The following is a 12,972-nucleotide window of genomic DNA, read 5'->3' on the forward strand; positions in this document are numbered from 1 at the left end:
ACCAGTGGTCAAATAGCAAACACAATCAGTAAATTAATTAAGAATGAGTAGAATAAAGAACAAACAAGCTTGCACATGCTTTTCTATTAGAATCACGTCTAGTACAACTTGAGGTTATAGGAGCTGAGAATACCTAGGCATCAACAAGCTACAAAGGACCTAGCAAACCCCTATTTATACAATATTGGGCCGGCCCCTGGGTTTACGGATGTAAACTCCTTGACAACCGTAAACTCCAAGAACAACTATAATAAGCTATCGAATAACCAAAAAAGACCTATTACATAGAAATTCTAGACCAAACCACTAATTATACCCTTCAATCCCCCCCCCCCTTGGTTTGGTGCTAGCTTTAGGTCAAACTTTGTTCACGAGCATTACATCATCCAGTCCCATGGCTCCATTCCACATTCTCTTATTAATAATCTCGACAACCATCGCAGTGTACTCTTTCGCAGCCGACTCGAAAATCTCCTCAGCAACATGAATCTGAAAATTGCTCAAGTGGTGAATGTCCCATTTTCTGAACTGGAACAAATCCCTTTTGTCGTATAGACGAATGCATCCTTCTTTAAGTTTGATGACAACAGATGTTGTTGTCTCATCAAATACACAGTAAAGCATCGAACTCAAGGATCCATCCGGATAGCTTTGAAGCACTGGAATTTGTTTGACTTGTTTTATAGCAGGCCACATCACCACTTGGAGGGGATGACCAGTTTTAGGGTCAATGACATATGGATAGTATTTTATCACAGATTCAGAAGTTTTCATCGATGGGAATCCCTTCTTCACTTGGTCTTCATGGAAATGTTTGAAGTTTGTTGCTTGTTGGTTGTTTGTTGGATTTGAGAAGGGAGATTGAGATAGCTCCGAAAGATCTACTCTGGTCCAAGAATTGAAGTCATGACTATCCTTGTAGAGCTCTGTATTACCGCTCTTCCTCCTTACAATCTTGCGGCCTCGAGATTTGTTACGGTGATTGTGGATTTGTTCCCAGGTGCATTTGTATCAGAACTCCTCTTGAATAAGAGTTGTCCCTTCTCATCTGCTTCAGCTTGTCTCTCTCTTATTATCTTCGCAACGTGAGGAGCATGGGCAAGTTCATCTTCGAAGCGATTCACAACCCTTGAGGTATCAGCAGTCGGCACAACGATGGGGTGAGCCTCAGAGTGAAGATTAATTCTATGTTCATTAGCAGTAGTCTTGTACTTAACACCGAAATCTTCTTCTAGTTTCTTCTTCAGATCAAAGTAGCTGGAGGTCAAAAGATTGAAGTGAGCTGCAGCTAAGAAATCTGCTTGCTCTTGATAACTCCATCTTCTTTGAGATCAGAGACTTGAATCTTTAGATTTGTATTTTCACTTTGAAGATCTTCAACCTGCTTGCTCTTGAGCCAAAAACTGAGCCAAACGAATTGAAGCTTCTTCAAGATCTGCCCTTGGGGGAGAGAACCCTGGTGGTATAGAGGAGCCACCGGTTTCAAATACGGTACTAGGGCCTTCACGAAATTGTTTTGTGGTTATGATAGTGTCACACCCCCGGCCGAGGCAGCGGAACACGCCGAACTGTGCGACTAAGTTCATGGATCACAGACAAATTGAATATATAGCACAAGTACAACAATAAACAAAATAGCATTTATGTTCCATCTTGATACAATGTTTTTACAAATAATAATAATAATACATTAATTGCCTTAACAGGTAGGCATATGATACAACAACAAATAAACTTGGTCACCTGTAATCCAATATGTCTTGAATGTCTGCTTAGTGTTTTCCTGAGAATACATGTAGTTTTAAAAGTTAACACAAAGGTTGGTGAGCGTCACAGGTTTTCTGCTAACGCAGTAATACTTTTAATAGGTCTAAAAAAGTATTAACTTTGTATGTATAACTATAACAATAGTTATAAACAATATTTGCAAAGAGTCTTTAAAATCCAAGAATGTATTTTGATATGAGTAAATTCATGTTTTTAACATTTACTTGTAATAACTCCTTGAAAGTCAAAATGAATGTTTTGTATAAGTAACTTACATACTTAAAAATGTACTTGTAATGACTTATTGAAAGTCAAAATGAATGTTTTGTATAAGTAATTTCCTTACTTAAAATGTACTTGTAGTGACTTCATTAAAAGTCAAAATGAATGCATTGTATAAGTAATTTTCATACTTAAAAATGTACATGAAGGCAACCAAGCCTATGGTTGTAGTAAGAGAAAGAGAGAGATTCGTGTTAATGTTTTTAGTGAGTTCTATAATCGAGCTATGGACGAAAAGTACCCCTCCCTACGACGCTTCATTGGACGTCGTAGTAACGATCGTAGACACATATCACCTGCTACGATTGATCAGTCGATGGTTGTAGCTAGCAACTGCAGGTGGGGTTGTCGACCCCATATAGATCTATACATATGTACCTCGCTCCGAAGATTAACGATTATAGCAGTGTGGGGCAGACTAAGTAATTAAACTCAGCTAATGAATAGTAGCGTCTCACTCAAAAACGAAAAGTTTGTGAATAACTCTTAGCCCTAACTTAATTATAGTTAAGTACCGGGCATAATGAATTTCGAAGTATAGCATTTGTAAAAGCCGAGTATGGTTGACGTATTTATAAAAGTATAAATTACTCGCTTTTATAGAGATATGTATTTCAACATAACGAACTTGTATATGTGTGTAAAGCCATGCATAAAAGTATTCATGTATAGAAGTCTTGAAACTTTGAAATACTTTAAACCGGTAGTATGCATATCATACAAGACTAAAAATGAATGTTTCAAATTAATGAACATATGTACATGTATAAACTTTATGCATATAAACATATAAATATACATGTATAGTAATATCTTGAACTATTGAAATACTACACAATTTCATAACGTACTTGTTATAATATAAAAATCATAAAACTTTGTATCATGTAGTATTTGTTGTGTGAAATGGTTATTTCACAATAAAATGACCATAATACGTATATGAAAATTTATACTAGTTTATTCGTAACAATATAGTAAATTGTTAAATAATAATATTTTTATAAACTAGGTTTTTTCGCCTAAAAGGGTAATATATTTGTATAAACAAAATATATAGGCACATGTATTCCCCCCCGAAATAATATTGAAAAGGGGTCGTAAGCACTCACCCTTGAAGCGTGAACGAGGCTCGTGGTGCGAAACTTGTCGTGAAAGCCGTTACGTGATGTTCCTCATTCTTAAAACGCATCACCATGTATATTTATATTTCCTAATAAACCAAATGGTAGTTTGGTATTAATTAGTGAGTATATAGTGGTCTTTGTGAAAATAAATAGGCTCTAGGGTTTGATTTTGCAAAACTCATACTTCAGGGACTGATATTGAGAATAATTCTCAAGACAGGGGTTAAACATGTGCATTTGAAACTGTTTTAGGGTATTAGGACTTAATTTATTAGGTTTTTCTGGGAAGGGACCAATTCTGTTTAATTTAAATACAAGTTTCATTTAGCTTTGACCAGGTAAAAATCAAAACCCATTTGTTTTATCGGGACTCCATGACCGATCCACACAAGTGGATCCATTTACAAAAAGGATCAGGCTCTTACCCCTTGTTTATTTGTCTGATCGGGTAAGGGATACGATCCAATCACGAAGGAAAACAGAGGCAGTCGGGCAATAGAACGAATGCAGCCGAACCAGAGGGAAACACGAGGGAAATCGAAGGCATAAATCAAATTGGTTCAACTAGACTGAAGAAGGAGAAGGGTCGAATTGGCGGGTTTCCTTCTCATCCAGTTCTGAGGTGCGAGGGGTTGAGGAATCGCGATCAGGGGTGAGCAAAACAAGAGGTCGTCGGCTCTTGCTGTTCATCGAAAAGGGAAATCGACACTGGTGGGAGAGGAGGGTGAAGCGAAGGCAGCAGCGGTGACGAAGGCGGGTCTTCGGTGGCTTGATCGTCATTCACAGGTTTCCTTCTCCTTTCTCATTTTTTTATAGCAATCCATTGAAGTGTTTGGGTTTGAGTTGTGAAATCAGTGGGAAAAGTTTTGGTTGTAGTGAACTTGATGATAAACAAAAGTAATCAAGAAAGGATTTTCTCCATCTTGATTACCGAGAACTTACCCACATCTGGTGGTGTTTTTGGTAGGAGAACGGAGGAGAAGAATTAAGAAGGCAGAAGATCTTGGAGCTAGCTTGCCATCGAGATATAAGAGAGCAGGAGGTTGAGTCGAGGGAGGTAGCAACAACAGTGATCGAAGGGGTGTTTGGCTGGTTCTTCTTCAACAGAAAAATGAACGGGAAGCATCAGGTAAAAGTTTCTCTTTTTTTTTTTTTGTTTGATTATTTTTTTTTGAACGGAAATGGAAGGAGAATAAGAGTAGAACAACAAAATTTCTTTTTGTTTTGATTGAAATCTATGGGGTTTTGATATGTATTTGGGTTTCTTTGTTTGACAGGGAAAGAATTAGAACTAAGAGGTTACTGTTTATTGAAATCAAAAGGAAGAAGATGAAATGGGATGAAGAAGAAGGAAGAAAGAAAACTGGATATAGATTGGTGATTCATTACAGCTGTATTCAAGGAAGGAATACGTTTGAGTGTTCTACAAGGTTGAAGAAGAAGAGTTCAGGGTATATTTTTATCTTATATTTTTATCTGTTACAGCTTGTATTTGTACGATGATTGTGATAGAGTGTTAACCTTCCCTTTTCCTTACTTGTTTGACAAAAGAAGTGTAAGTGTGGTTTTGACAGAAGAAGTGTAAGTATGTAGAAGCTGTCTTTATTTATTTATTTATTAATTTATATCTATTTATTTATTTGTATTTTGTAGTTTGAATAGAAGTATTTAGTTGAATTTGAGTATATATTGATGTATATTCATACTATATCTATGTATGTATTATGAGTTTGTTACATAACTTATATATTACATGTATATAAATTTAAACTCGTATCATAGGAATGAAAAATTTATATATAGTTAGTGTTGTATACATTGTGATTATACTATTAATATGGATTCTTTTGAAGTTGCATACAACACCAAAATATATATACATTTATAGTGGCATTGCCAATATGTATCTTATAAACATTTTCATAAAAATAACTACAATATATTTTTGTATATATTTATTTATCATGATGTCTACCTCTATTCTCGTGTCCTCGTAGCGGTCCATATAAATTTTCTAAAAGTGTCTACTAAATTTGCAGTTCATATAAATTTTCTAAAAGTGTCTACTAAATTTTCAGGTCGTGGTGATTTCAAAAATGCAAACGGGATTGAGTTTTGTTATACTGATCTTTATGAAAACACGTTTAAAATTTTGATTTTAATTAAGCTGAAAACGTATGATTTTCGACTTTTATAAATATTTCTATAAAAATATTTCAAATACAAAATTAAATATTAGGCTATAGCCTGAGTTCAAAAATGTTTTCGGAAGTTCCATTTGAGGTGTAAAAGTTCCTCAACGGATAGAAATGATTTTAGTGGTTTTAAGAAAAATCAGTATTTTACTGGTTTTGGATTATTAAAACGGTCGTATCTTTTGCATACGAACTCCGTTTTAGACGTTCTTTATATTTTCAGAATTAGGGAAACATGTACTACGAGACTAGAATCTTTATATTGCTCACAACTGCTTAACACAGATTTTCAGTTTTTCACACGCATTCCTATGGTTGCAGTTTGATTGGTTTATCAATTTACACATTTGGAAGTAAAATACCATCTGATATCTTATAATAGTTGAAATAACTCATTTTTTTCTATTAGATGAAAGAAAACTTAATGATTCAAACTACAAAGAGACTTACTGTGAATTTGACCGTTCACAGTCTTTGACCAAAATTCTGGGATGTCACAGATAGCCGGAGTAGTAGTTGGAGGAGTAGGCACGCCTTGAGAAATGCCAGAGTCCAAAAGCCCGACCCTAGGATTTATTCTGTTGGATTAGTGTCTAAGTCCATAACTATTTTGGTATGTACTTGACCCGATGGTGCATGGTCCTTTTGGGTTGCCTTCACCAAAGCAACTTGATATGATGAATTATGGAGAGAAAGGATTAAATATGATTTATTAATATATTATAAGAATAATATATTAAAGGAGAAATCATATTGTTTAATTAATATTAGTCAATAATTAATTGGTAATTAGTTTTGTGACTAAAAGAGATTAATTAAACTTAAGGGACTGGAATTGTAATTATAAGATAATTGCAATTGGGCCATGGATTGCCTTGTATTAAGGAGTGGACGAATTCTATGGGGAAACCCATGAGGAAATCGTCCAAGGCCTTAAGGAAAGGGATCCATGGGTTGCTTAGGGCTTAAGCATCCAAATTAGGGTTTCCTCATTAGATAACCCTAATAGCCTCCTATATATATAGATCCCTTATGACCCAAAAACGTGGCTAAGCATCCCTCTAGGGTTTCACACGTTTTTGGGCAGCCTCCATCATCTCTCCTCCTCATCCTCTTGCTCTTGGTGTTTGTGAACCATTAGAGGAGTGACATTTGTGACTCTAAGCTTTCTAAAGTCAATACAAGGAGGAATTGAGATTGTTATTGCTACATAACAATCAAGGTATGATCTAAACCCTAATTATATGTTATATTGATTGTCATATGCTAGATCTAGGGTTTATAGTCTTGGATAACTTGCATGTACAATAGAGAAACCTAGATCCAAACATTAGGGTTTGTATAAGCACATAAGATGTTCTTATGTTTAAAACCCATCAGTGGTATCAGAGACTAGATTGGTTTCTATTGTATTGATGCCTTGTATGTTGAAAAAAATTCGTTTTTTTGTGGATCTGCTTGCTGAACTCGCCGAGTCTCTAGATGAACTCGCCGAGTCCATGCTTGACTCGACGAGTCGGTTGGTCAGAATGAGGGAAAACCAGGATTTCTTGTTGTTTTTGCTTGAGGATACTTACCTTATCATCTTAGATCAATATAAATCCGATTTTTTGATATATATGACTATATTCTTGATCTAATTGAAGATATTTATCAATTAATAAAATATTTGTTTCCTTATGTGATAATTGATTAATTATTTTGATTAAATTGGTAAATTGTTTTGCAAGAAATCATTAAATAAATCAAATATGGATAATTATGTGATTAAATGTTAATTTAGATTATTTGTTATTTGATCCTTGTGTTATGAAATGTTTCATATTTCCCCCTTTAGGTTTTATAGTTTAAATTTGACCTCAAAAGTTTTGTTGTTTTGAAATTTAAATAGTTGAAACCCTAATGTATTGAAAAAAGGTTTCAAAACTTGCCCTCAAGTTTTGAAATTTAAATTTTGATTAATTGTTTAATTTTGATGTATATTTAAATTCTAAACCCTAATGTTTTGAAATGTTTCAAAACTTGCCCTCAAGTTTTGGAATTTAAAAGTTGATTAAAAGTTTGATTAGGAATGTTAAATTCTAAAACCCTAGTATTGTTTTGAAAAGGTTCAAATTACACTCTTATGGTTTTATTAATTAATTAAGGTGTATAATTAAAAGAGATTTAGTAAATCCATAAAGTCTTGGTATACAATTTAATTACATTAAAAGTATAATTATTAAATTAGACCACCTAGTATTTTAAAAGTATAAAATACACCCTATACTATATATATAACATTAAAAGTCTAACATTATATATATGTATGAGTAAAGTCAGTCTTACCGTTAGTAGGCCTCATTCACGAAGCTGGTCTATAAGGGGTGTTTAAGGAAATTGCCTATAAAATGGCGATTGAATGGGTATCCACTCTTACCCATCGCACTCTTGACTAGTGGAGGGTCGTTAGCCGAACGGGTAGGATGGGACAAAACCTTCCATTATAAGTATAATGAAGTATAAAAGTAACTAAATGTTTTCATAAAATTCCCAATCTTAGTTACTTAGGCAAAAGTGAATTGATGCAATTCCATGAAATTACACTTTGTGCCCTTGCAAAGACGTTAGTGGAGCGTGTGTGGTTTACCGGCACACTAAATGGTTCTAAGCAAAGGTAGCAAAGGGTGACTCAATGTTTGTCATAGTTCGGTGGAGCGTGTGTGGTTTACCGGCACATCGAATAGGTGACTGTAACATGTGGGGGCACCATGTAAGTTTGCATGGTTATTCACACCCGCTTTGTGATCCTCGGCATCCCAGTCACAAACAAGAGGGGCATATCGAGATTTAAACATGCCATTGAAGTGTTCAATGAATCTCAAAGGATCTAGGAGTTTTCATAGATTTAAAACCTAAATTTCTTTTTCGTTTTTCATGGTGGAAATTAGTGAATCGTCATTCACTTACCTTCAAATGTTCTGCAATTTGGGTTACGACATCCCTTGCCCGAGTTGTAGAATATTGTGTTGGGTCCTAGCCTTACTATCTCATTTCAGTGATTTACTAAGGACTCAATCAATCAACTAACTTGAATTCGTTTTCTCCCGTTTTGTAGATGTCAAAGTTCGACAACTATGGTTTTCCCAAATCCCGTGGAACAAGCATTCCACATGAAAATGGTATTCCACGATTCGATCGAGGAACAAGAAATCATGCTTCACTTCCTCCACCTCCTCCAATTGTTCTCCCTAACCCACAAGATCGAAGAATTCAAAGGTTCAATATCACTAAAGCCCTATTGGAAATGAAACATGAAGATGGTAAACCCGTGTGTGCCCACGTTCTAGGAATGAAATCACACATTGATAGGTTGATAATGTTGGGTGTGTCATTCCCAGATGAGTTGGTTGTGAATTGGGTTTTACAGTCACTTCCTGAATCATATAATGAGTTCAAAAGAAAGTATTATATGATAGATCATGACGACAACATCATTAACCTAACTTACATGATCATTGCTATTGAATCAGAAATGATTTGGCGAAGCAGTGGAGCGTATTTGTTGGGAAAGTCAACCGACCATGCTTCCGAGGATGTTCTAGGAGAACCGACCTGTGCTTGCTGCCAAAAGAAAGGGCGTTGGATACAAGTCTGCCCAAAGAGCCTAAAGAGTCCAGAAGATGGGAGAGTCAACGAGTATGGCTGCGCTTCAGGTAAAATCCACTATCTAACTTCGTTAAGTTCCTATTCATTGATTCTTAATACATGATGTGATAAGATTGCATTTGAATGTTTTGCAGGATCGGTGAAAAGAAAGGAAGCTTGGTGAAAGAGCAAGATGAATCTAATCACAAGAAATGGATCTTGATCGCATGGACTTGAAGATTAGATTTTGAGCTTAGATAGAGTTGTTAGAAATTTTCTTTTTGTAATACATAGTTTTCAATGGATTTTACATTGTAAGGACAAATGTTTTCCGCTGCTTTTATAAATAAAATAAATTTTGGTTTGACTTATTTATTTATTTTTTTATTTCCTTGCAATGAAATCGTTATGAAAAATTGGTGTGTGCATATTTCTACAACGAATGGATATGATTCTTATTTATGGAAAAGTCGAGAATTTACCAAATAAGGAGAGTTTCTCATCGCCCAAGTTTCAATTGGATAGAAACTTGGAATCACGCAACTTGGTTGCATGATGAATGAGAAATTTCATATTTGGAAATTAGACTAATTCGTTGACAAAGTGTCAAGTGAAGGACTAGGAGATCGAGTATACAAAGTTGCGTGTTGATCAAACTCCACCATAAGAGTAACAAAGATATTTGTCGTGGTTTGCTAAAGGCTTAGTAAATATGATTATACTTATAAGATTAAGTGTAATTCGGAATTGATTAAAAAAGTTTAAATCAATAGCAAAACGAATAAGAAGAATCAAGTAGGCAGAAAGATAAGAGTTTCTCCATTCTAAGAAGAAGGGAGGGTAGCTTTTATGCTTTATGATAGGTCTTAATGATTAAGAACCATATCTCGATTGATCCTCTAAGTGAGTCTTAGTACGATTGCATGTCTAAGAAGAGGAATCAAGAATTGAAGAAATGGTTAAATCAAGAAGTCAATCATACTTCGTTCCAAAACAAGTCTTAGAGTTAAGATTGTGAAATTGAGTGATAAGTATTAATAAGGTTTATAACATTCATCAAATGTGGAAAGTTGTGATGTCTTGGATAAGACAAAGACCAACTAGGACCAATTTATGAAATGTTTTGATAATAACTACACTAACTCTTGAATATTTGTTTGTCAAGAAATGTTTATTGACAAAAGAATCTTATATGTCAAGGAGTCAGTGGGAGTCTTAATGGTCTTGAAAGGTTTCAAGAACAAATCAAATAAACCTTATTGATCATCACTAGCACACGAGTTGAGGTTTACAACCTATTGTGTTGACATTATTTTGTTTCTATGCAATTCCAGTTGAGTTAATTATGCATGTGAGTCCTATGAGTTCTCATTTTGAACGCATAAAAGGCAAGGCACCTTAATCAATGAAAGGTACATTGATGGGAAAGGGTGAGCTGCTTAACTACTTGGAAGACATGGTGGGCAGCTGTGCTACCATAAGGCAAGAAATCAAGATTAAGAAAGTTCGGTCCATATGAGTTTTGAATTTGTCATAAACTTTGGTTTTAACAAATTCACATGGATAAGAACACATACACCGTTTAAATCTAAGTGTCATAAGATTTCCTCCTTCATGAAAATGATTGTGAGGAAATGCTTTCACTAAGAAAGATTTTAACAAGATAGTGATTGTGAAATTGTATTCTCGAATTCGATTATGGTTACGGTATCCCTTTCCATGATTTGAATTGTGAGGTTTGACAATTAGTCTGAATTGTTTAGACACACATATGAGCTATCTAAGAAAAAGGTGTATAAGTTCAAGAAGCCTTGATAAAAGATTATCAAAGCACTAAGTATTAGAAACATGAACTTAATAAATTCAATAAGTATTGTTTTTCTGGAAGTTAAGCTGTTTATGAATACATGTCAAAGCTAGTGGGAGCATTAGTGTTATAATAATCATCATGATAGTAAGAGCATAAATGTTATGATTGTATGATTATTAAGGATAGTATTGCAAGTTAGCAATATTAATTATAGAAAACAAGAGTCATACTTTGCAAAGTTGTAAGAGTTGAAAGGTTGTTTCGCTATAATTAAGGGAGAGAATATTATGCTTCATTTCAAATCTAAAGGCTTAGGTTGAGAAATGTTAATAAATTTAGTCAAGGGTACATAGTGTGTTCTTAAAATTTCGATTATGATTACGGCATTCCTCTTCACAATTCGAATTTTGAGAACATAGCAAATAAAATATTATGGCAGAAGATTGATGAAGTATCAAATCTTTATGTAAGACATTATGCATAGTGTCCCATACGCTTCGGGTATAGGATCGATTGCAAATGCTATAATATTTGACCATTCTAAAATTTTCCAAATGTCTAGCGCATTTAGAGGGAAAAGGGACAAGAATCGGTTTTGGCTAAAATAAACAACTATCAAATGACAATCCAAAGTTCGCCGAGGATTAGTCGCTTATGAGTAGTTGGAAGTATAGTATTGGAAAATATGGAAATGTTTCCATATTGGATGGACCATATCGACATTATTATGAATAGATAAGATTCTATTAAGAATGAGTTGTCATATGGAAACTATGGAAACGTGCCCATATTGGGAATTAAATATTGAAAAACTATGACTAGATTAGAAACTTTTATGCAAAAGGATGTTCAAAGGAAAGTACTGTGAGTGAGAGACATCATATCTAAGGAATTGTATTGTAACAATATCCGATAGAGGACTTTGTAATATAATTGGCAATAGTCTTTGTGACTTTGATGCAGTGATATTACGAAAGGATCATTGCGTAAAATGTTAAAATCTAGCATATTCTATAAGTGGCAAGAATTTGATATTTTTTCACTTATGAAAAAAGGATTTGGAGTTGTGAAATGAGTATGATTGGAAATGTGTTTAATGTGATCTATTTCACAAAGTAAGAACCATAGGTAAACATTGTGTGCATGCTAGGAGCATGGGACAAGTGTAATAATTCAAGTAAGAAGTTGATTACCCGAAATGACAAATAATGAGTAATCGATATGGTGATAAATAAAAGGTGTTTTATTTATGCTCAAAGGGTTGAGGCCATATGGGATTAGTATTATTCTTGTGTTTCACTTTGCATGTTTTGACTTCCTGAATAATTTAATTGGTTAAGAACAGTCAAATTATTCGAACGAGCCACATTCGTTCATATGTTGGAAGTAAGTATGAATGAAGACTGTCATGAATTGGTGTGTGGAATGTCTAAAAGAATATTATACATAAGCAAATGTTTGCTGCAACGTTCATGAGTGCTTATGAATATGACTTGAGCATTGGATTAAACCCACGCTCACTTGGATCACTCCATGAATTGTATCACGAGTGATTGGTGAGACGATAACATCTTATATTCTTGAAACCGAGATGTGGGAGTTGTATCTTGCAAATTGGTTGCACATTGATAATATGTAAACGCACTAGTAACTTGGTGTTATAAAACATATTGTTGTGTGTGATTCGGTACGTAAGTGCAAGAGAGCATTGAATCAAAGTTTATCCGTTCCTTTTATTCAAAGTAGGATAAAAGCGATATCTTTGGGCCCCTCGATGATTTAGTGATGACAAAACGTAAATGCTCGGCTGGGCTAGGGCTAATTTGATTTGTTCAATTAGTCAGTCGTCATAAATCGAAAATCGAGAAATAGTACAAAGGAGAATGATTAGAAATCATATCTTACGATATCTAGAATGGAGGAATATATGATCCCTTATCTAAAGGACACGCGTATCTGATAGGACCAGAGTTGACAGCGGCTTTGGAAAGCTACGATTGCAGATCAGGATCTGAAGTCATACGCGTAATAGTTGTTAGACTTATCCAAGTGGGAGATTGTTGGATTAGTGTCTAAGTCCATAACTATTTTGGTATGTACTTGACCCGATGGTGCATGGTCCTTTTGGGTTGCCTTCACCAAAGCAACTTGATAGGATGAATTA

The 12,972-nt window shown here is 34.6% G+C and overlaps 2 long non-coding RNA genes across 2 annotated transcripts; one reads left to right on the forward strand and one right to left on the reverse strand.

The window, feature by feature from the left end:
- Positions 1-1,618: 1,618 nt before the first annotated feature.
- Positions 1,619-3,730, reverse strand: LOC145070592 (uncharacterized). The gene is made up of 3 exons (XR_013690010.1): positions 3,602-3,730; positions 3,162-3,262; positions 1,619-1,783 (listed from the first exon to the last, which is right to left on the reverse strand). It is a non-coding gene; the product is annotated as an uncharacterized LOC145070592 (long non-coding RNA).
- On the forward strand, positions 3,642-4,815 carry LOC145070591 (uncharacterized). The gene is made up of 3 exons (XR_013690009.1): positions 3,642-3,962; positions 4,144-4,305; positions 4,454-4,815. It is a non-coding gene; the product is annotated as an uncharacterized LOC145070591 (long non-coding RNA).
- Positions 4,816-12,972: the final 8,157 nt, after the last annotated feature.

Source organism: Lactuca serriola, chromosome 8 (assembly GCF_051521515.1).
Source record: "Lactuca serriola cultivar US96UC23 chromosome 8, Lser_US96UC23_V15, whole genome shotgun sequence".
Lineage (NCBI taxonomy): Eukaryota > Viridiplantae > Streptophyta > Magnoliopsida > Asterales > Asteraceae > Lactuca > Lactuca serriola.